At 42.4% G+C, this 22,998-nt stretch overlaps 1 protein-coding gene across 4 annotated transcripts in view; it reads right to left on the reverse strand.

Annotated features, from left to right (window-relative positions):
- The window catches only part of MID1 (midline 1), a 670,305-nt gene that overhangs the window by 394,504 nt on the left and 252,803 nt on the right, over positions 1–22,998 (reverse strand). Inside the window, exon 1 of one of the 4 annotated variants that reach the window (XM_055086313.1) lies at positions 16,948–17,085. The exons of the other annotated variants lie outside the window; for them this stretch is intronic. The gene's annotated coding sequence lies outside the window, so the exon portion shown is untranslated. Of the gene's footprint in view, positions 1–16,947; positions 17,086–22,998 lie in introns of those variants that run through there. 4 annotated transcript variants of the gene reach the window in all.

A 22,998-nucleotide genomic window follows, 5' to 3' on the forward strand; every position in this document is an offset into this window, starting at 1 on the left:
AGTGATCAGGGACGGCAAAGTGTGAACATGACAACAATGTTTAATAATTCTCCCGGGTGTGTGTGGAACCTGGAAACTCGAATGCTCTGTGACCACAGCAAACAAACCCTTTTCATCAGGCCCCCAGGGGTTAGGCAGCTGCATGGTCAACAAGTTGAGTCTACTGATTAGAGAAGGTTGAACTAGTTTGGATAAGTTAACAATTCCTCCAATCTAAAGCCTTACCGGACAAGTTCTGAGGTCCTGAACGGTCCAAAGAAGAATTTATTTCATTTGTACATGAGTTGGGACAATTGGTTTTCTCACTCCAATGGCCATGACCAGAACTGCAGATTCCCTACATTTTTCACTCTCTCCTCAGAATCTAGGAGGCATTGCAACAGTGTGTCCGTATCTTAAACTGGTTCTCCTCAAGATAGGGTCTTTGGACCAGCAGCATCACCTGCAAACTTGTTAGGAATGCAGACTCTCACGCCCCGCCCCAAGACCGGTAGAATCAGAATTGCTGCAGGTGAAGCCCAGCCATCTGCTTCTTTACTAGAGCTTGCCTGGAGATGCTGAAGCTCACTAAAGCTTGAGCAGTGGTACAACTACTTCAGAACTATATTTCAGGGGCTTCCCTGGTGGCGCAGTGGTTGAGAGTCCGCCTGCCGACGCGGGGGACGCGGGTTCGCGCCCCGGTCCGGGAGGATCCCGCGTGCCGCGGAGCGGCTGGGCCCGCGAGCCACGGCCGCTGAGCCCGCGCGTCCGGAGCCTGTGCTCCGCAACGGGAGAGGCCGCGACGGTGAGAGGCCCGCGTACCGCAAAAAAAACCCCAAAAAACAAAAAAAAACACCCTACATTTCAAGTAGACAACGGAAACGGAAGCCATAGCTTGCAAATAAGTTTTAAAATAAAACAGCCAACAATACAGTTTCAGTCCTTTTCTGTCAATTACAGAGTCTTTACGAGGTCGATTATTGATAAAAGCATAAGCCAGAGTTGTTATTTCTGACACTCAACCGATCATAGCTCTCTTCACACGCGCTATATGTACGTTATGTTTCTAATGAAAATGTTCAGTTTGTGCTTCTACTTAGCACCTATTTAAAATTCTTTATCAAACTGTAATTTCCTTGAGGGCAGGAAACGGGTGTCTCCATAGCCTAATAAAGTGGTGCCTAATAAATGGTTGTTGAACAAATGAATGGTTTGTGCTTTATCTTATAGTGGTTTCGTCCTCCACTGAACAGTGCACTTGAAGGCTGTAGAAGATTCTGGATTCGAGAAAACATTCTGACTATCCTTAAGTATCCAGCAGATTTCCCTGAACACAAAGGACTTGCAGAAATTGTTGAATAAACAACAACAACCAATGAAATCACATCTTTGGTGTCACTGCATTGACTCCGAATGATTTTACTGGGGACATTACTTCCATGTGCATGTGGGAAAAACTCATTTCATAGGTGCCATCTGGAATACTGTTTAAAAAATATTATTACCTACAAAATGGAACTTGAGAGCGTGTCTGGGGAGGCTCGTGAGTAAACAAAGGTGCCCTGTGACAGAGGTACCTTCTTTCAGAAGGGTCACTCATGGAACAATAAAGCTGGCAGGCCCCAGCTTCTGCTTCTACAGTTTTTCTACTTAAGAAACCAAATTACACAGTCTTACCAGATGATCCAAATTCTGGCATGAAGGTAGGGATGTCTCAAGCTCTTTGTTTGAAGTTGAACTTCTGGACTGTTCTGCCTGTTGGTTATTCGGTAAGAGGGAGAGTAACTGACACGACCACGGAAAGGTATTATGACAAATAAGCACTCTTGAAGCATCAGATATGTGTAAAGGAAAACACATCTATACTTAAGGATCTGAGATCACTTAGCAAGGAAGATATGTGCTCTTGAATCTTCATACAGCTCACGTGAAGGATGGGAAATTCGAAGCGTTCTCCTCAGTGCTCTTTGTTATATAACACTACAAGAGGGATACAAATTTTGTAAACTACCTTTCGGTAAAACAAGTAAATAACTCATTCATCTGTGCCTTGGCATTTAAGAGGAGGAAAAAGTGCAATTAAGCGTTTACGATAAGAAGACTTCAGCAATGAAGTACTTTGGAAATCTACAATTATTAATAATCATAGGATGACTTCAACATGGTTTTCTTTCCCATCCAAAGAACATTTCCTTGAGAGTGACGGGAAGAGGAAATGGCTACAGATATTCATTTCCTTCATTCAATATTGCTGCCATCTTTGCATATTTATAGGAACAGGATTTTGCTGTCGATTAGGGGTTTTGCCCTCTTGAAATGGGTCTTCAGGACATGTAGATTTCTAAAAGGACTAACATGTTGCTGATCCAAGAGGAAATACAAAACCAGTCTGGGTAAAATATCACCTTCCAAACAAATTTTAACTTTGTACTTAGTTTGTTCAAGTATTTCACAGAGAATTTGTCACCAGGCAAAACTCTTAAAAACTAGTTTTGAGCCAACATGTGTTACAACAGTTGTTGGCAACCCCTGAGTATTTTCATAGCGTTAGTTCAATTATACTGAGTAACGTTTGATATACCAAGCTTCAGGCTGATCTAGTCTCAGAAAGATTCTGTAAAGTTATAAAGCTGTCCATTGTGAACCGAATGGACAGGGTGGTAGAAAATGAATGTCCACCTTCAACTCTGGCAGGTCACTGTCTCAACATGCTATCAAGTTATATTAACAGAGATCCTAAGTCCCGCCTAAGTCCATGGACCTCTGAAGGAAGTCTAAACAATTCTGAGTGATTTGGAGCAAAAGCAGTATTAACCGACAAAGGCAAAAGCTTGTTAGCGGGCACCCTCTCCCCCAGTGAAATTTGTTCTCCTAACCTCTATGCCATTCTGCACTTCCTAACAGGGCATTAACAGCTAGTGATGGTTCTTCAGTGTGGGTTCTTCTATTCTGTATCTTTCCTTAGCTGGGATGGGAAGCAACACATATGTATTGGTTTTATTTTGGTTTATTTATAGGGGAATAATTTGCATCATGTGCACATCTGTGTGGGGGGGGGGCGGGGAGGGAGGAAAGGAATACTGAGAAATATTGAAAAAGTTTGAAGACCACTCATCTAGTCTTTTCAACTAATTAAATGAAATTAATTTGAACTCTAATTTATCTCCCTTCTCATATCCCTCTATTTGTGACTTACGGAACACTAGATTCTTTTTCTTAAACACTCCATTATAGTTGTTACATTTACTCCAGGCCTCAAGTTTCTCCATCCCATTCTTCTTGTCTCCCCTGTCATGAGGCGGTGGGCGTGTTTTTTCCCACCCCCTAACTGCTTCCCTTTGGTACACACTCATTTCCTCCCTTCCATTTTCACAAATTCAATATTTGGAACCCAGAAAGAATAAGAAACAAACAGAAATCATTACAACCTAATATTTCCACATTTGTTCTGTCTGGTCTCTCAGAGCTCCTAATTAGTCTGGTCTTAATTCTTTGGCAAATTTCAGGAACTTTCACAATCTTCAAATTATCATCCTCCAGTATTCTCACTTGGGAATTCCATGGAAACCTCCTGCCTCCATGCAATCCTAGGATTTGATTAAGAGCCCTATTTTATGGAATGCCATGAGAGCTCTCACCTATCTGGCCTATTCTGTAACATTCTACAAGTTAGAGGACCCAGTATGTACAGACATGCCCTCCCAAGCCTTTCCGATCAGTGGGCTAGGGAGAGCCATTATAGTATTCATTAAACCTTTTGCCAGTCTTTTTTCAAATCTGGGATCATAATTGATGGGTTTTATTTATCCCATCGGTAGAGCCTTTGTTTCATGGATCTCATTTTCTTGAGCAGTCCCACTGGCTTCAAACCCTTACTTGCCATAAAAGATAAAATTGCCCACCAAGAGGCCCTGGAATACAGCCAGTCTGTTGGAATTTAAGTGACGGTCCTTGCTGCCCTGAAGCTTATCTGTGCTGGACACGAGCATAGCCTGGAGGGCAAATAGATTGCCTGGCACACGTCAGGGTAACGTAAGTATGCAGGGGAGGAAATAGCAAACCCTTGCGGGGCAAACTCAACTGGGCAAATCCACAAAGCCACGGTCAGTGAGCACAAACCAGTAGGTCGGCTGTCCCATATTCCGTAAATGAAAATGTGAGGTTTCTTTTGACCTCATGTGCTGATGTAAACCTACGGTGCACACAACCCCCAAAGACAACGCATTCCACAGCAGGCCAGGGGCCTTGAGTCATAATGTCATCCTTGAAAAAGGTCAGGAAGGTAGAAAACATGATCTTTACAATTTTCGTGTACCTAAAGGGTCCATGATCTATTAAACAAATGTAAAGAGTGATGGTTTCAGGGAAACACTAAAAGAGTCTTTAAAAATAGCCAGTTGATTCCAGTGATTTACGTCATCAAGAAACAGACCATCTTAAGTAACACAGGGGCAATAAAAGTGAGCAGATGTTTGCATTCTAACCAGGGCACTAATGGAGGTGCTATGGCACGGTATCAAAGTAAAGTCTGCCATCTTCAGAACTGCCCGCTGAAGGTTTAAATACAGCTGCGTAACTTTGACTCAACAACCGGTAAGCTTTCCGGGCCCACTATGAACATCATGCCCTGCTGCAGGTAAGAATGAATAATTCACCATTAACATGCTATGTCAAACTCATTTCCTGAAATGGACCTTGAAGCGTGTGATCGACTGTAAGGTCCGAACGTGCCATGAAGACAATTCCTCGGGTTGCTGAATTACAAACGTAAGTTATTATGAGCGAAGCACAGTAAAAATAAACGAGCGAGTCCAAACCCACAAGAGACTGGATTTGGAATTTCACGCGCAGGCTCTCTTAAGCCTCGCAGTTAGGGAGTCAAGCATCGGGTACTTGGGTAAAGCTTGATAGTGGAAATGGATTCAGAAAAGACACCCTCTCCCTCCCACTCCCCTTCAGAAATTGAAAGCGTTCAATAAATATTAAGCCAGGTTCTTCTGGCTCAGTAAATGACTCCTGGGAGTATGGAAGGCATTTGGAGGATTAACTCTTTAGGCTACCAGGCTAGAATAATTCTAGGGCCACTGCCCTAGAATAATCATTTATTAAATCAGGAATAGCCAATCAGCTCTGGAGCACCTCAGAGCTAAGGAGCCAGGATTCCTGCTACGCTGGTGGTTTCTGAGTAGGGACATTTAAAAAGCAAATTGCGGGGACTTCCCTGGTGGTCCAGTGGTTAAGAATCCATCTGGCAATGCAGGGGACGCCGGTTCAATCCCTGGTCAGGGAACTCAGATCCCACATGCCGCGGGGCAACTAAGCCGGCACGCCACAACTAGAGGGGCCGCCTGCCGCAACTACAGAGCCCACGTGCTCTGGACCCTGCGTGCCGCAACTAAGAGCCCGCGCGCCGCAATGAAAGATCCCGCTTGCTGCAGCTAAGACGCGACCCAGCCAATAAATAAATAAATAAAGCAAACTGCGTTCACACTACTATTACAGAATACGACTAATTACAAAAACCAGACAAGCCCTGCCATTTCTAGGGGTCAGTTTCACCGGGATGAACCCCGCCAGGACATTATTCCGCAGCCAGTCTCTGGCACCTACCCCTTGGCTGGCTGTCTTGTCACGTGGAACAATAGTGCCCCTTTCACCTGATTCCTGCTGTCTTCCATCACTTGCCCACTTTCATTTCTGTGCCATCTAATCCTCTTTTTTATCAAGACACCTAGAGAACAATGTCTTCTCAGCCCCACCGACTCAAGCACAACGACCATTTCTGTCTCTTCTCCTATTTCTTGATTTTTTAATGTTACCTTTACCTCCTCATTTCTTACTTACTTCTGTAGTTGGCTTTTCCTGCCCATTTGCTTTAATTTTGCAAGCATTTCCCGTGAAGTTTCATTCTCACCCTTTCTTTTGTGTTTTGTTTTCTCTCCCTCTCCCTCTCCGTCTCTCTCTCTTTTTGGTCCCCAGTATTTTCTAGCAATTTGTGGCTTGCCCCTTCTTTTCTTGATCCCTTTGTCTTCCACCTGCTTGTTTGCTAGGCTTTTGTTTATAGATGGAGGGTGGACTTGGCTGGGGAGGGGAGAGTAGATTTTCGTTGCTTTGAAAACTCCTTTCCTCTATCATCTCCTGCTACTCTTTTCTTTCCTATACTCTTTTTTCTTTTCCTTTCTTTGTTTTACCCCTGACCTCTTTGCACTTCCACATAACTTTTAAATCATCATATTTGGTCTTAAAAAAAAGTGACCTTTTCTTTCCTTAAGTTTCATTCGACTTCAAAAAGAATCAGTCAACAATGGCTACAGCTTATCCAAACTTTCAAAGGGAAACATCTATTTGTATACATGTAACATACATAGATACATACACAGACACAAAGAGTGTCAGCTATATCATCCATAGTGACTCTAATAGATAAAACAAGAACTGGGTGTACTAACAGTAGTATGTGGAAATATTCTACAGGAACTATATAAGCCCTGAAAAGGTCTTGGAAGCAGCAATAAAAATTAATTTTATGATAAATATATTTTGGCATATAACAATATTCACGTTTCATTGGAATTTCTAGTGTTATATATTGACATCTAAAGTTAACTGTGAAACTCCTGATCAACAGCAATAAGTTATATACAACACACACACACACACACACACACACACACACACACAACTGTTCTTTTCCCCACAGAAGGCAGGTCATTTAAAAATAAACTTTTGTATAATCCAAAACTCACATATTGACTTATGCTACCAAAATACAGCCTGGAGTAAGCAGAGAAACAAATAAATCAAATGGACAAGTATATATAAAATAGACTGCTTCAGAGATAACACGGGACAGATTTTATTAACTAATTTATGACCTACGATCTGTTGGCGGAGACCTTCCTCCTCCCCAGTTTCAGTCTTCCTGAGCAGGATAAACAGATCAGAAGGCCTGATGGTGTGCAAAGCTCACATCTTTATCTTTGCAAGGACTTTATTTGGGGGCCTGGAAACAGAAGTTCTCACCATTTTTCATTCACTGTGATGTCTGATGTGCTTTCTCTTTGCTGCAACCTTCACTTTGGATCATTCTACCAGGTCCCCTCTTTATCTTTGAACTAGTGGCAAATGATTTACTATCGGCAGGTCCCTACATTCACAGACAAAGTGAACTCTCTCTGGTTTGACGCCGTCTAGCTCCTGCTATTGCATTGTGACTACTCAAACATCCAGACTTGGAGCAGCTACTATTGCACATGCTAATTAGAAGTTTCTCCTGAGTGCTCCTGCTTTGAACTCAGCAAAACTAAAGCCACGTGGGTCTTTATGAAGTGAAAAGGCAGCTCCCTTGGGAGATACAATTCGGATTTGGAATCGCCTTTTTACCTTGCTCTTATACGTTGAAATGCATTTGCATCAAAACGGACCACACAGAGAAAAAATTCTAAAGGCAGGGAAGGTGGTGGAAAGAGGAAGGTCTTAAAAGCATGCCTAAGACTTCTAATTCAGATAACAGCTTCCACTCCACTTCCTTCTCCACTCCTCCCACACACCCAAATCCCTGCCTGGGTGTATACAGTAAACTCTCAAATATCCAGATGGAGAACCAAGCACAACTTGGTTATCCGAAAAGTCATACAAATGTGTCACATTCTTCTACCCAAACAAGTGGAATAACGAAATAAAATGCCTCCCACCCATTTTTCTGTATGAAAATAAGTGTTTCTTGCATGGAAAAATAACTGAATGGGGTCTGCATGGGACACTTAATCTCTCTGATAATTCAGTGAGAGATAAATGTGGCTATAAAGAGACAATAGTGGGTCAAGAACAGAGGGAAAGAAGTGGAACCAGGCAACAGGGGGAGACTTTTCATAGTGACTAGGATCCTACAACGCCAGAACACCTGCAGAGAGGGACGCTAATACCTGGTTTCCACGGGGGACTTAACGCCCTTCTGCCCTTTCACCTGCTCATTGCAGCGTTTTCCTAACCCGATGGCTGCAGCTTTCACTGTCTAATGGCTCCCTTTAATGAGGGAATATTTGGAAACCAGAATGGAATTCACTGAGGTCACTCAAGGGCAGCGGAATTACATATGTCGTATAAAATGCTCTCGCTAAACTGATGCTAGAAAAACAGAATGGGAAAGCCTTCACCCAAACCCTACAGGGAGTACGTAGTTAATCGACTGTGATCATCTGTTAGTGCAAACTCTCCGGTTACATTTTCCTAAATCCTATAGTCCTCTTACAAGTGATAAGGGATCTCAGCTGAGAAAAGCAATGTAGCGTATTCCTATATGGGATCCCTTAATCCAGGCTGAGAGAGAGGAGGAGAGGGGGTTGGAACGAAATAGAAGGAATTCACTGGCCAACTGAAGCCAATAGCTGCCCTGTACATTGTCAACAAGGCGAAACTTCACTAAGGTAAACTTACAGAGTGTTGGGATCTCAGCTGTCAAAAGTCTCACACCCCACCCCACCCCCTCGGAAGTTCTTGAAAATAGCCACTCTTCCTCCAGGCTTCATTGCTGGTCAATTTTGGAATAATAAAAGTAACTCATGTAGGTAGGACCTTCGACCATATCCGAAGTTATGTTGATTGTCCCAACAACCCTGTGAGGTGGATGTTTACGGCCTCATTTTCTTTTTTTTTCTTTTTTGGCCATGCTGCACGGCTTGCGGGATCTTAGTTCCCTGACCAAGGATCGAACCTGTACCCCCTGAAGTGGAAGCGGGGAGTCCTAACCACTGGACCTCCAGGGAATTCCCCTCATTTTAAAGATGGGAGAACTGAGCTTCAGACAAACTTAGCATCACAAAGCTAGTAAACGGATGAGTAAGGACTTGAACCCACGGCAAGACTTTCGGCCTCAAAACCTGTGCATCTTCCACTCCATCAGGCTACAAATGATTCCTCTCTCTACTGTCAAACCAGGTCAACTTTCATTGTTCCCTACATCATTAATGACACTACTATTCCTCTAGTTACCTGGACCAAATTCCTGGGAGTCTGCCTTGACGCTTCCTGGTCCCTCATCATCGCTCATGTCCCATTCATTACCCACTGCTGTCTATTTCACCTGTGAAATATAACTGAAATCCACCCACTTCTCTTCCTCTCTACCTCCACGATATTAGTACAAGTAGACATCATCTTTCCCTGGACTCCTCTTTTAGGCTCACCCACATTCACTCTGATGCCCTCTGATCTAGTCTCCAGGATGCTGCCAATGTGGTGTTTCTGAAAGACAAATGTCATCCCTTGTTGAAAACTCCCTGATACGGTCTGGCCATTTCCTACCCCTCCAAACACTGACTCACATCCCTTCCTACTACCTCTCAGTTGAAGCACCCCTTTCTTGGGGAAGCTTTCTCTGACTTCCCTTGATTATCTAAATCCTCCCAGTACAATCTCACGGCAACATATAACTATATAGCTTTTATTCTAAGCAGACTTTTACTCTTGTTTGCATGATATGTCATCAACGCTTGTCTCCTACACTAGACTGTTATGTACTTGAGGGCAGGCACCACTTCGGTCTTAGCATGTAGGGTGATGCCTGGTTCAAAGCAGGAATTTGATAAATATTGTTGAATGAATGTTGAGCTTCTCCTTTTTCTCTCTTTTCCTGCTTTCTTTCCATTCCTATATCCTCATCTCTATCCCATTCCTTGTCCCGTCTTCACAGGCTCTTGCCTTCTTACTTCATCTTAATGGGAAAGAAACCCACGCCAAAGCAGTAAATACAGCAACTACAATTGTTGCTCTCTCTAGAGCCATTAATTTCTACTAAAACATTCTTGACACCTTAAAAGACAATTAAATCATTCTATAATGCTGAGATTTTAGGCATCCCTGTGGGATGGGGGAGATACACTCTATTTCCTGAGTTCTCGGGGGAAATGCTTTCCAGTTTAACAAGGCTGACATTGGGATGTATCTTACACTTGTTGCTGCCCAGGGGGCAGTCATGATACAATTGTCATTGCCCACCCATGAACCTTCTTGGTCACAGAAGTTCATATTTTTGTCACTTCTATTGAGTTCTAGGCATTATTTGAAACAAGCCCCCCACATTAGGAGAAGAGAAGTCACAAGCTTGGCAAAGCCTCTCAAAGAAATGAAAAGGAGGAAGGGTTTCCCCCAGGCCAGAAAGAGATCCTCTTAGGGCTCAGGTGGGACTAGAGGAAAGTCATCTGGACAGACACCTAGGAGACCAATGGAACCCACCAAGAGGGCTGATTCTTAACACATTTGTGGAAATGTGTCAGAAGGGCTAAAGAATGAGCGCACTGACAAGTGTAGTCACTTGGTGGATATTCCGGGGGGTACGAAGGGATAACTGCATTCCCAGGTAGGACCATCTGAGGAAGGAAGATAGTTCTGGTTGTTACCTTTTGGTAGAGACTCAGAGACAGTAGAGAAGCTCTTTAAAAAGAAATGCTGTATTTTGGCACAGAACATGATGGCATCGTGCAGAAAAGCACACACATGACAACTCCAAATGAAAAGTGATTTAGCAAAGTTGGAATCTTAAAAAGTCTATCCTGACTATATTTTCCATTTTATGTACGCACAGGAGGAATACATGATTTTTGTAAAACATTGCTCTAAATAAGCCTAGAAGAATTCTTTCAATAAAAGTAGCATAAAATGTTTCAATGATAAGAAAACACTGTTAGGGTCTAAATGGAAGAATGTTTTTTCTTTCTTAATGCTGTATCTTACGATAGAGGTTATCTCAAGTTCAATGAAAATAAGTCAGAAATAGAGAGTCACTTGATCCACGTTTTGATAAAGCCACTTCTGTGGACTGAATTGTGCCCCCTCCACCAAGTTCATATGTTGAAGCCCGAACCCCCAGTGCGGTGATATTGGAGATGGGGCCTTTGGGAGGTAAGTAGGGTTAGATGAGGTCATGAAGGCTGGATCGCCATGGTGGGATTAGCACCTATATAAGAAGAGGAAGAGAGAGAGACTGCTCTCTCTCCATCATGTGAGGACACAGTGAGAAGACGCCTATCTACAAGCCTCCAGAACTCTGAGAAATGAATGTCTGGGATTTGACCACCCAGTCTGTGCTGTTTTGTTATAGCAGCCTGAGCTGACTCATACAGCTGCCCGGTTTCCTCATCAAACCAACACCGTACGGTTCCCACTTGCCTTAGCCGGGAGTGAACTTTTGGCAGGGCACATCAGCCCACAGGACACATCCCGTCCACATCATAGGAGCGACATCAGATTAAATGTTATATTCCACTGGGGTGGGATGTGATGGGTGGGGAGTGGTAGAAAGAGAGTGGGATCTGAGGATAACCTTGGGGGCATAGCGCCTCAGAGAAGTCCATCCTCAAGACCCCTGGAAAAAAACCACTGTTATGAACTGAAGCCAGGGAGATTTCTACTTATTGTTAATAAAACAAGTGGATCTTATCAATGAACTTACTAGCCCAGTCCCTCCCACCACTCCTGTTGGAAAGCTTTCAAGCTGTCAAATTAATGCATACCAAATGAGTATTTTTTGTCTTGCTTATAAAATGTGTTACTTTGGGGAAAACACCTTAAAAGGGGGAAACTTATGTTTGAGATAACATAGATTGCTACCGAAGCCTTTAGAACAAGGGTCTCAAACACAAAACCTACAGGGGACAAACAGGTAACACAAATTAGAAAAGAGGACCTGGTACAAGACATTAGAAAGTATATCATGCTTCAGTGAAAAGCATATTTTAAATCACCGAGTGGGCAAAATGACATACGGGACACCAGTGTTCGTCTTCTACTTCTTCAACCCCTCGATTGCCTTTTTTTTGTTGTTGTTGTTTGCCGCACGTGGGATCTTTCGTTGCGGCATGCGGGATCTAGTCCCCTGACCAGGGATCGAACCGGGGCACCCTGCACTGGGAGCTCGGAGTCTTAACCACTGGACCACCAGGGAAGTCCCCACCCCTTAACTGTTTACTCGAGGATGCCTCACCCACCCTGACACATTTCAGATCCAACTAATACTTATTGATTGGCCTCCTGCCCAGCATTGTGCTAGGTGCTTTCAATACTCATAACTGTCCAGTGAATTGTGTATTTACGTCTCCAGTGATAGATGAGGAAATTGAATCCCAGAGAAGTTTAAGATGACTCAGCCAAAGCCACCATCCACTCCTTTGGAAGAAACTTGGGAAACACGGCTATTCTTTTGTTTCTTAGCTTTAAGCCAAGTATATCAGTTCGAATAAACTTGTTATCTGTTCTCTAGTAGTTTATGTACTGTTTTGTTCCCCAAGGCAATACATGATGACTCTGTCAGTACAGATCGAAATAGCTGCACAATTAGATACTCATGGGGGAGGGGGGAATAATTCTGGTTTAAATAACCAAGGCCTCTGTTGCAGAACAATAGCTATAAATAATGCAGTATTTCCTGGCTCGAGCTCTTTGACCAAAATTCCAATTCTGTCACGTGTTAAAACTGAAACTGTCAAATTGAGGAGGTTCTGCCTAATTTCATGTCTGTCTCAAGTTTAGACAAGTGAAGAACAACTCACAAGAGAGAGTGAGGCAGTTGGAGCCAATCTTTATGCAGATCCAGCTATTAAGCACCCAGCATATCTGAGAATGCTATATTCCACAAAGCATTGCTATCCATTTTCATTTTCCTTTTAAATAAAAAACAAAATTAACGGAACCCTGGGCAATAATAGATAAAGTAAACTCAATTTCTCCGAAAGCTTCACTCACAGAAGATTCCCTTACATGTGATTGCAAGCAATTAATTAAAAAATGGAAATGTACTATTACATTTAACTAGAAGTCCTAGTCTAGTCCTGTCTATCACCTCGCCAGCCAAGCTTTCTTCAAACATAAATATATTTTAAATTGGTTTTGCCAATGTCCTAGATACTTCGAAAATCCTACTGGCACAAACCAGTTATTGATTCACAGTCCCTGATTCTAAGCCTCACATCTACAACCCTAGAAGTAACAGCAGGTGCTCTTGCCAGCCTCCTAAGAATTGTCACTGGACAATTAGTAATTTCCAGTGGTTAAAAGCCAGTATAAAAGCTGTCGAGTTACCTAGTACTCTGGAAACCTCTCTTCTTAATGTGGTGCCCTGGGAACCCCTGACAATCCAAGAAAATGTGGCCTTGAAGAACACATTAGCAAAATATAAATAGGTATCATCCTATTTATATTTATATCTAAATGACAGAGAGCTCCCTGTCATTTAGAGGCGCTCTGCAGGGCATCTACCAGACACATTCCGACCTGGAAATCATCTGGTCACTGAAAGCATGAACATCTTGACCTGTGTGTTACCTGTTTTCTGCCCACAAGTTGGAAAGCTCTGACTTCAAGAGTGCCCCTCAGGACGATCAGCCAAAAAAGTGAGTGGTCGAGTAAGTTTGTAGCAAATCATACTTCAAATGCTACACACCATGCAGGCAATGAGACTTCTCTTTGCGGAAATACTATCAGTTGCGTGAAGATGTGGTTTAAATTCATCTGTCTCTTGTACACCCGCTTTTCCTCCCGAGTACTTAGCATAGGACTTCAAAAGGCACTCAATAAATATTTGCTGAATGAATGTAACAGGAATTAATAACACAAAATGTTTTTGAAAAGGTAATTGATGTCAAATGGTAGGCAGAGAAAGCCAGAGAAAGTTCACCAGGGATAGGAATGCTGTATACAGATTTGGTACAGGGTCTAAGGAAAGAATTTACGATTGATAAATAACTTTTGAAACCAGGTTCTTTTATGTCATTGCCTCTGGACTAGGCCACACTGGCGGCAGGAGAATCTCAGCCAAACACACTGTGATAGCAGTTTGAGAAAGGGAAGTATAAATGATAACAAAACGTTAGAAAGGATCCCAGGAGGAAACACTTTGCCATCAGCTTTCCAGGAGATCTTTAAGAATAGAACAACAGGGCTTCCCTGGTGGCGCAGTGGTTGAGAGTCCGCCTGCCGATGCAGGGGACACGGGTTCGTGCCCCGGTCCGGGAGGACCCCACATGCCGCGGAGCGGCTGGGCCCGTGAGCCATGGCCGCTGGGCCTGCGCGTCCGGAGCCTGCGCTCCGCAACGGGAGAGGCCGCCACAACACTGAGAGGCCCGCGTACCGCAAAAAAAAAAAAAAAAAAAAAAAAAAAAAAAAAAGAATAGAACAACAATGACGATGACAGCAACACACGCAAAAATACTTATTTAAATTCTTTATAGAATAAAGGGGGAAAACTGGATGACATACAGAGGACCTTGACATCCCCACCGTAGCATGAAAGATGATAAAAATTAGGGTATTTTTCATCACATTGAGCCCCAAGGCTTGGGTTAACACAGTGTAGTTGAATTTTCACTGGCTCTATCTGTATTCTGGGCCTGGATTGTCAAAGACGGTTTCCTAGCTTTTACACATCATGACAGATATAGAAATTGACCCTATCTGTACAACATACTGGGGCAAATTGAGGAAGCTACGTGGTCCATGGATAGCCTTCAGGGGGAAACGCCCAGCCCAGGCTCAGCTAGATGACCCAGATGCCGAGGAGGATCAAGTCCTGGGCATCTCCGCAACCCACTGATCACCTACCAGTACTCTGTGGCCCATCTGTTGGGAAGCCTTGCCTTAGAGAATGTTCCTTGGGATGATCAGGCAAAAATGGAGCCATCAGGTAAATTTGCAGCAAACCATACTTCATACGCTGCACTTTTTCGGGGAGTCACAACATACATTAGCAAAGGACTGTATTGATGCTCCGTTACTCTCTTTTTCCGCCCCCAGGACTTTTCATCCTCCTTCACCAGGACACTTACTAACATCTCACAGACCTACGGAGGCTGCCGAATGGTTCCAACGTCCACACAAGCACGCAGCACCAGTGACTCGAAAAAGAGCTAATGCAACACCACCACATCCTACCTGCCTTTCATTGAAGGATTAGTTCTGACACTGAAATAGCTTTAATCTTCAAGAAGGAATCTTCCTGGAACTCTATTAATGGCAAAGTGTTAAATACAATAATCACTGTTACTGCCCCCAAATGAGCTGCCGAGCAGCCAAAGGTAAGTAGATTCAGGAGTCAGGGCTCCTAGTCATTGACGGTAATTCATAAGACACTGGCAAGGAGAACTCTAAACAGGAGATTCCCCAAACCCCAAGCTTACCCCCAGCGTTCCTCACCCTAGGAGACTTATCTACCTTTCTGGTTATATATTCCTTTGGCTGTTGATGTAATTAGTGTATAATAACTGCGTACATATCAACTCACAGAAAAAATGGCAGACGTGCTAGTTGATTTGGCTTGGGGCCATCTCTTCGGCAGGGTGAGACAACCCGGTGTAAACATCTGTTATTAACCGTCTATTTTAAAATAGTGTTTTGTGTCTCCTGGGTTCCTAATTCCCATCAAAAGCAATACAATATCAAGACTCCTGTTTTTCTGAGCAGTACCTAGGAGATAACAAGCTCGAAAACATTTGCATTAGCCTTCTCAGTTCTGTTGCTTGTGTTATTAATTTTATTTACTAAGACATCTACTGTATTACACACACACTGCTTTTCTCGGTTTCATTCCCACTGAGGTGAGCAGGTTTCATGTAAACTGTGTTACCGCGAACAGTAAGGCTTTTTCAAGTCGAGCGCGCCAAATAAAACTGGCCATAGCTTTTGTTTTTATGAATAAGCAGTTGTCAATCCCTGTATTAAACCAATAGCCTCACTAGGGAATGGACTATGACTTGCAATTTTTAAACAAGTGGCCATTCTCTCAAATCTGCTTGTTTGCGCTGATTACTTTTCTTGAAATTAATTTTAAAAAATAATTTCTTAATATGAGAAATTGGAAATTGGGTCCTTGTGCCACTTGCCTGCTCCCCAAACCCTTAGGATTAAGTCGCTGCGACAGACAACGACAATATTTCTCTGCGAGATGAACAGTCAAATCGTTCAAAACAATTATCCAAGCTCACCCAATTAATAAAACCACCTTGCCATAAAAAAATAAAAATTTGTACCCAATTCCAAAATCACTTTGGATGGCTATACTATTAAAAAAAAAAAAAAAAAACGATTGTCTTTTCAAAAGTTTTACCTACGCCCCAGAACTCAGCTGGAATGGCTTTTTCTTCTTTCTCACTCAGTTGCCTCTGATAATTGACCATTCCCGAGTATTACTAAAATTCCCCTGCAAGTCTGTTAAACACTTTCACATTTCCATGTTTAATTACATTCAGATTTCAATTTTTGTCTACATATAGAATAGAGCCAAAATTTAACTCAATCGACTGCAATGCCTTTGACATACAGCCTTTATTCATCGTTCTTGCCTTATGTATAAATAGACATACGCTACTTGTCAAAATACAAGAGTGGGCTTCTTTACATTGTCTAGAACAAAGAGCCCCGCTCGGCTTCTTTCTTTCCTCAGTGTCTCAGAAGGTGTCCTTTATTACATGTGCACGATGCAAGGATTTTGCTGCCGCATGAATGAAAAATGATACCTTCAGACTGCCTTTTTAGTGACAAATTGCACTTCTGCAGACTATCACACTGCCTGTGGTTTTAAGAACCCCACTTAGATTTACTATTACTTCCTTGGGGAACTCAGCCTTCTCGCAAAGCACCCCAGAGCTCATCTCCACTCTTTCACAGTGCAACAAAGATGAGAAAGTTTGCTCATCGCGGTGGGAGAGAAACTCTTGGCTAGTTTAAAAAAAAAAAAAAAAAAAAAAAAAAAAAAAACACTCTCTGGAATGTCTCAGGAGCGAAAATCACTGCCTCTGTGGATTCTTGGGGTACAAAACAGGCAGGAAAAGTTGTCTGGAGGTATTTGCGAAGCATTGTGTTTGTTCAGGAAGGAGCTGTGGAGTTAGAGGCTGAGCGACGCCTCTCCCTCTGCTTCCTGGGTGAGAGCAGTGAGGCGTGCCCCTTAGCAGAAGCAAGCAGAGAGAGATCGGTAAGACTCACCGGCTTCCCCATTTTTCCTAGGACGGGGTTTTTGTTCCTCAACTGTGATCTGGAAGAGGCAAACCTGTAGGTCCTCCAAGCAGGCTGCCTCGGATCAGCTGAATGACTGGGGCGTTCAGGAAGCTTGCTCTGTCCAGCTCGGAATCACTCCCCCTCTCCGGGCTGTGTGCTTCCACGCCTCCCAGTCAGCGCAAAAATCCGCCAAACTCAGGTCAGCCTAACAGGTTTCCTTATATAGGTAAACACGAATTGCATTCCTGGTGAAAGAAGTTAACTAGGAAGCCCGGTAACCTGGTTAACTCTACACACGCCAGAATGGCTCAGAGTCAGCCAGCCTGCGTATGGTTTGGTTGCAGTACAAAGGGATTTGTGCGATTTAATTAAAATCATCTTTATCCGGGCAGTCTGTAAAATTGGCTCTTCTAGTGTGAGTCAACAGCTAGTATTTTATATCATGAGCTATGACCGACCTTATATTATATAAAGGCACTGTAGAGAGAAAAACCGAAGCATAGGATATAACTTGTCTTGAAATTATTTTCAAAGAAGCAAATACAACGTGTGATGGGAAAAGAACACGAACAAACCTCTGTCAAGTAAGTACTCCAATGCCTTATTTGAGCAGAGTAGCTAATAGTTATTCAACTTTCCCAGGCCTTTAGTAGATAATGCAATAAGATCATTTTGAGTTTACTCCTTTTACAATGCAGTAATTGCTACTGTTTTTTTTTTTTTTTTTGATGGGCGAAATGGCACATAATGACATCTCTTTATTCCCTGAAATAACCCTCCTGAGCCCACATATTGAAGTGTTATTCGATGGTTTCAGGAAAGAAATCTAAGACTTGTGAATTTGCATAATTACATGGAAAAAATTTTCAACAACCTCCTAGACTTCAGAAGATAAGAAAATGTATCTTTAAAAGTACTCTGTGGAAGGTCTAACTCTAGGCTCAAAACAGTTTTTAAATGTAAGTGTGTAACACATCAATTGTCTAATAATTGGCTCTTCCCCCCTACATTTATTTATCTACCATGGAGGAAAGTAATAATTCTTTTAAAGTCTAACCAATTCCACTGAAGTCTCAATATGAAGTACAGACTCAAGACTTAGTACCTGAGTGTTGCAGGTGAAGATTGCCTGCTAAATAAAACTTATCTTAAAATGAATCATTTGTCCCTATTTCATCCACCGGTTGACTGCTCCTTGAGTAATGCCAATCTTAGCAAAAATAGCTCAGTGTTGCGTTTTAGGTCTCTGCTTGGGAAAGGGGAGAGAATGAATAAACATTCACACTATGGAAGCCAGCCCCAACACAAGCCAATGATGAAGGGTTTCTGTTAAGAGCAGGAGAGCGCAAAAAACACGGGGCAGGAAGAGTAACTACTCTTTGATTGCATTTTCCACAGGGTAAAGACTTTTCCATACAATTTCTCTTCATATCTCCACAGGAAGTGTGTGTTATTACTTCCTTTTCACGATAACAAAACTGACTCACAGAGATAAAGTGACTGGTCCAAAATCTCGGGATCCACTTGTGGCAGATCCAAAATCCCAGATCTTCTAGAATTTACTTCCAAGAGAATTTTCAAAAATCAAGTCAACTTGAAGAGACAGAAGAACATTAAAATGGCAGTTTTCTATGTTCAAATATAATTTTTAGGAATCACATGTCCAGAGAGTTTAAAGGCAATACACAAACTGATTAACATACTCTTTATAAAGTCATAAATTACTGCTAAAATGACTGCCTTTACATGACTCCAGAATGATCCTAAAATGAGATATTAAGTGTATTTCTATTGAATACAAATTTGGGTTAAAAAATATTATGAAAATATAACTTTGCAAATATTGCACACGTTCTTCTGTTCACAGTACACACATTTCTATTATATCAAGTTAAGACTCATCTTGACTGCCCCACTGGAAGGAATATTAGTGTTTTCTACTTACTGGGTTTTCTTTAATCTTAAATAAAACTCTGTGTGCCATGCTAGGTAAATGGCTTTCACTAATATAGTCCATTTATGATCCCGCACCCTTTAGGCTCTCATAATTCCCGCGGAAGCAAGTTCTGTTTGTGCAGGAACTTTAGACTTTATTAACATGTCGATGCAAGACAAAGAATGCATTTTTTTCCAGGGCAGGCTAAACCTTTAAGTGCCTTAAGCTGGCCTCCAAATTTGTTCTTACAATTCTAAGCAAACAATCATTCAGGCTTTAAACATAAAATGTCTTAGGCTATAATTATTGAATTGGAAGGGCAAAACGAAATTTGGATCTGAAAGTAGCCTGTTTCAAAGAGGGCATATAACCCTCTGCTAAATCCATTTTGGATGCCTCAAGAAATGGTTTGGGAAAGACTGGGTCACGGAAGCAGCATGAATTCAACCTAACCAGAGAGGACCCCAATGAGAGAGTACTTACAGCTGAATAATTACACCATGCCAAAAAAATAGCACTTATGGGAAACTAAATAAAATACAAGACCGATTCGAAGGGGAGAAAATATCATTGTGGTTTAAAGAAAACATCAGGGGACAGATTTGAGAAATTCCCAATGACATATAACTAATGAGTAGTTGAGCTATAATTCAAATCCCGGTCCATCAGACTCCAGAATGTTTGCTCTTCCTACTGAACCCTGAGTGTACCACACTACCCAAGAAAGAGCAAATGCCTTAGAGGCAGAAGATGCTTCCATTCTGGTTCCGTCTCTTGGTTGTGTGACCTTGCATGAGTTAACTTATAATGTTTCTCAGCCTCACCTCCAAAATGGAAATAAAAATGGGTGCGTGTCTCACAGATGACGGAAAAGTACCAAATGCGATTTAAAAAAATCCTTCCACATATTTATTGATGCTTCTATGGTCCGGGCATTCTGCTACGTTCTAGGAATACAACCATGAGCAAGTGAGGCATGTCCCCCCTTCACGAAGCTAACAATCTTGAAGAAAAGCCTGTGCACATCTATATTATGGAATGTGAAACTCTAATGTTTCCCTAAATTTCGTATAACACAAACATGTTTAATTCAAGTTCCACCTCAGTATAGAAATACTAATAGGCAAATGTCCAAGCTAGTGCTCTCACTATAGCTAGTGCAAGTTACTCTTACTGGCCAGAGGCTGGCCTTACCATGACTACACTTGTTAGACCTGGGCTGAGCCAAATGAAGTAAATATCAGGGAAAGGTAAAACTGGATGCCTCCATCACAATGACAATGTCCTTTTATCTCACAGTTGAGGGGGGCCAGCATGTTCAACTGAAGAACATCTTGAAGATACTTAGGAAGCTGGATGTACACGGAGTTATTTTATCATTAGTTCTGTATATATGAATGGGATGGAAAAGCATAAAAAAGATTCCCTAAATATGTTAGCCAGCTATCTATCTATTAATCTATTATTAATTCACTTCTACGCGCTAAACATTTAATTGGTGTGCCCAATGGATGAGGTTCTCTGAGGGATACACACAGAAAAGGATACATAGAAAAAGAATGGTCCCTAGCTTACATGGAGATTTCTAGAAAAATGTTATGGTGCTCAAGAGCTGTATCAGGCACCGGGGGTGAGGTTATGCTCTGGTAACAAGCAACCCGCAGATCTCAGTAGCTTACAACAACAAAGGTGTGTCTCTCACTCACGCTGCACACTTATGCAGATCACTAGGGAGGGTTCTCCTACTCATAGTCACTCAGGAACCCAAGCTGATGAAGGTGCCTTTCAACACATACTTCCACGGCTGCTGAGACAGGAAACTGGGACTTGGTGAATCATGAAGTGCCTTTCAAAACTTCACTCCATAAAGGACACAAGCTTCTGCTCACATTTCATTGGTCAGAGCAAGTCCTCTGGCCCTGCTTAACTTCAGAGAAAGACAGGAGAACTAGCGCACATGACGAACGAAGACATGACAGCTATGGCAAATCATCCGGCTGGAGGGAGGGATCCATTCAGTAGACTTCTTCACGACCCCTATGGCATAATGACTGGCATTTGAAATTTGGAAATCACTGACCAGATCCAATTTCTAGAAGACTGGGAGCTTAAAGGTGGACTCACGGATTATCAGTGGTTCTGGATGAACCTTGAGGGAAACAGTGACATTTTAAAAGGATGTCCTGAGGCAGGCTATTCTTAATATTTCTATCAGTTACTTGAGCGGTGAAATAAAAGGCAAGTTGATTTAATTTGCAGATGGTGCCAAATCGGAGAGCTAACACCTCAGAGGACTGTATTATAATTCAAAATGACCTTGAAGGGTTGGGGGAAATTGACGTTAAGAAAGAAGCTTGTGTTCAACAGTGATAAACAGAAGATTGGAATGCAAGGTCTACAAAAGGGATGGTAGAAAAACCATAGTGAGCTAATACTAGCCTATAAGTTAAACATATTCTGGCAGCTTAGCACTTTTACTTGTAAAGCCTTTGGTACGGTATTAGCCATGTAAGCACTGGAAAATAGGTGTTCTCAGAATACTACTTCACTGGGGATCCACATTTTCAGAAATAAGAAATCAGAGCAAATTCAGAAGCAAAAGCAGAAATTTCCAAAAGACTAAGTGCCCTAGGTCAGGAGTGAGCAAACTGTGTCTGTGAGGAGCGAGATAGTAAATATTTTCAACTTTGCCAGCCATAAGCTTCTCTGTTGCAAATGACTCGATTCTGCTACTGTGGTCCACAGCAGCCATAGATAGTATGTAAATTAATGGGCGTGACTGTGTTCCAATAAAACTTTCTTTACAAACCTGGGCAGCCAGCCTTGGGCTATACTTTGCAGACCCCTACTCTCTACATTATGAGAACTGTCCCAGACTGGCAAGGTACTCACATTTACTGCAAGTGCCCAGAAGGCAAGGGGTACCCTATTTTGGCCTAGTTCGTTTAATACTGCTTTCCACACAGGTGCTAGTGAATAAATAGGTGATATAAATAAAATTAAATTAGCCAAAAATGTTACTATACTGGTCTCCTTATTAAATATTCAAAAAGAATTGGACTATGTAATTCTTGAAAATGTCATGGAAATAAAATCCAAAATATAATTTACCTTCTCAATTTGTTACATATTTATCAATTATATTGTTTCTTAGGCGTAAAAATATTACTGGTGAAAAATATAATAAACCTTGAAAAGAAGGATTACAATAATGAAATTAAAGGGAAAAACATTTGCAAAGCAGAATATACACATACAGCCCCTTTAAATTTTTCCCCAACTTCTTTGTAACTAGCTGAGGTTGATAAAGCAGATGTTGTCTTAATTAGGCACAGGTGAAAATGGAGACAAGGAGAGCTTAACTCAGTTGTCTAATGTCACCAAGCTAGTGATGATGAAGAAGAAAATAGGACCCGGGTTCCCTGGGTTTACAATTCTAGACCATGATAAACACCAAATGCATAGGAACTCGGAAAAGAGAGCCAATATGGACGGAATGCAATGAAAATCCTGCAGCGTGTCTTTCTGGGTGCCTGGAGGAAAGCCCAGCACTCTAAATATCACCTCTCCTTCCCTCCCCCAAGTGCCCCGCACCCCCTCCCTCTCCAATCTAGTCTGCTTTGCAGTCAACCCCATGGCCTATCCCTCCTTTGATAAAGCCCTGAAAGCTAAAGCCTAGTTATGGGTGATTGTGTGTCCAAACGCCCCTGAATCCCGATCCTGACTACTTCTTTCTACCGCCTCTGACCCTTCCAGTTTCTCAGCCTCTGCACTATAGGGCGGGATCATACTTAGTGCTGGGGGCTGCCCTGGGCATAGCAGGATGCTCGGCAGCATCTCTGGCATCTTCCCAGTGGATGCCAGTGGCACTCTCTCTCCCCTTAACCCCAACTCGCGACAACCCAAAGTGTTTTCAGACATTGCCAAATGTTCCCTGGGTGCTGCGTTGGGGTGCAAAACTGCCCCTGGTTGAGAACCTCTGAACTAGATCGCTGCAGTTGCTTTTTCTTTTAGTGGGATCTTAGTTCCCCGACCAGGGATTGAACCCGGGCCCACGGCGGTGAAAGCACCGAGTCCTAACCACTGGACCGCCGGGGAATTCC

Source organism: Physeter macrocephalus, chromosome 7 (assembly GCF_002837175.3).
Source record: "Physeter macrocephalus isolate SW-GA chromosome 7, ASM283717v5, whole genome shotgun sequence".
Taxonomy (NCBI): domain Eukaryota; kingdom Metazoa; phylum Chordata; class Mammalia; order Artiodactyla; family Physeteridae; genus Physeter; species Physeter macrocephalus.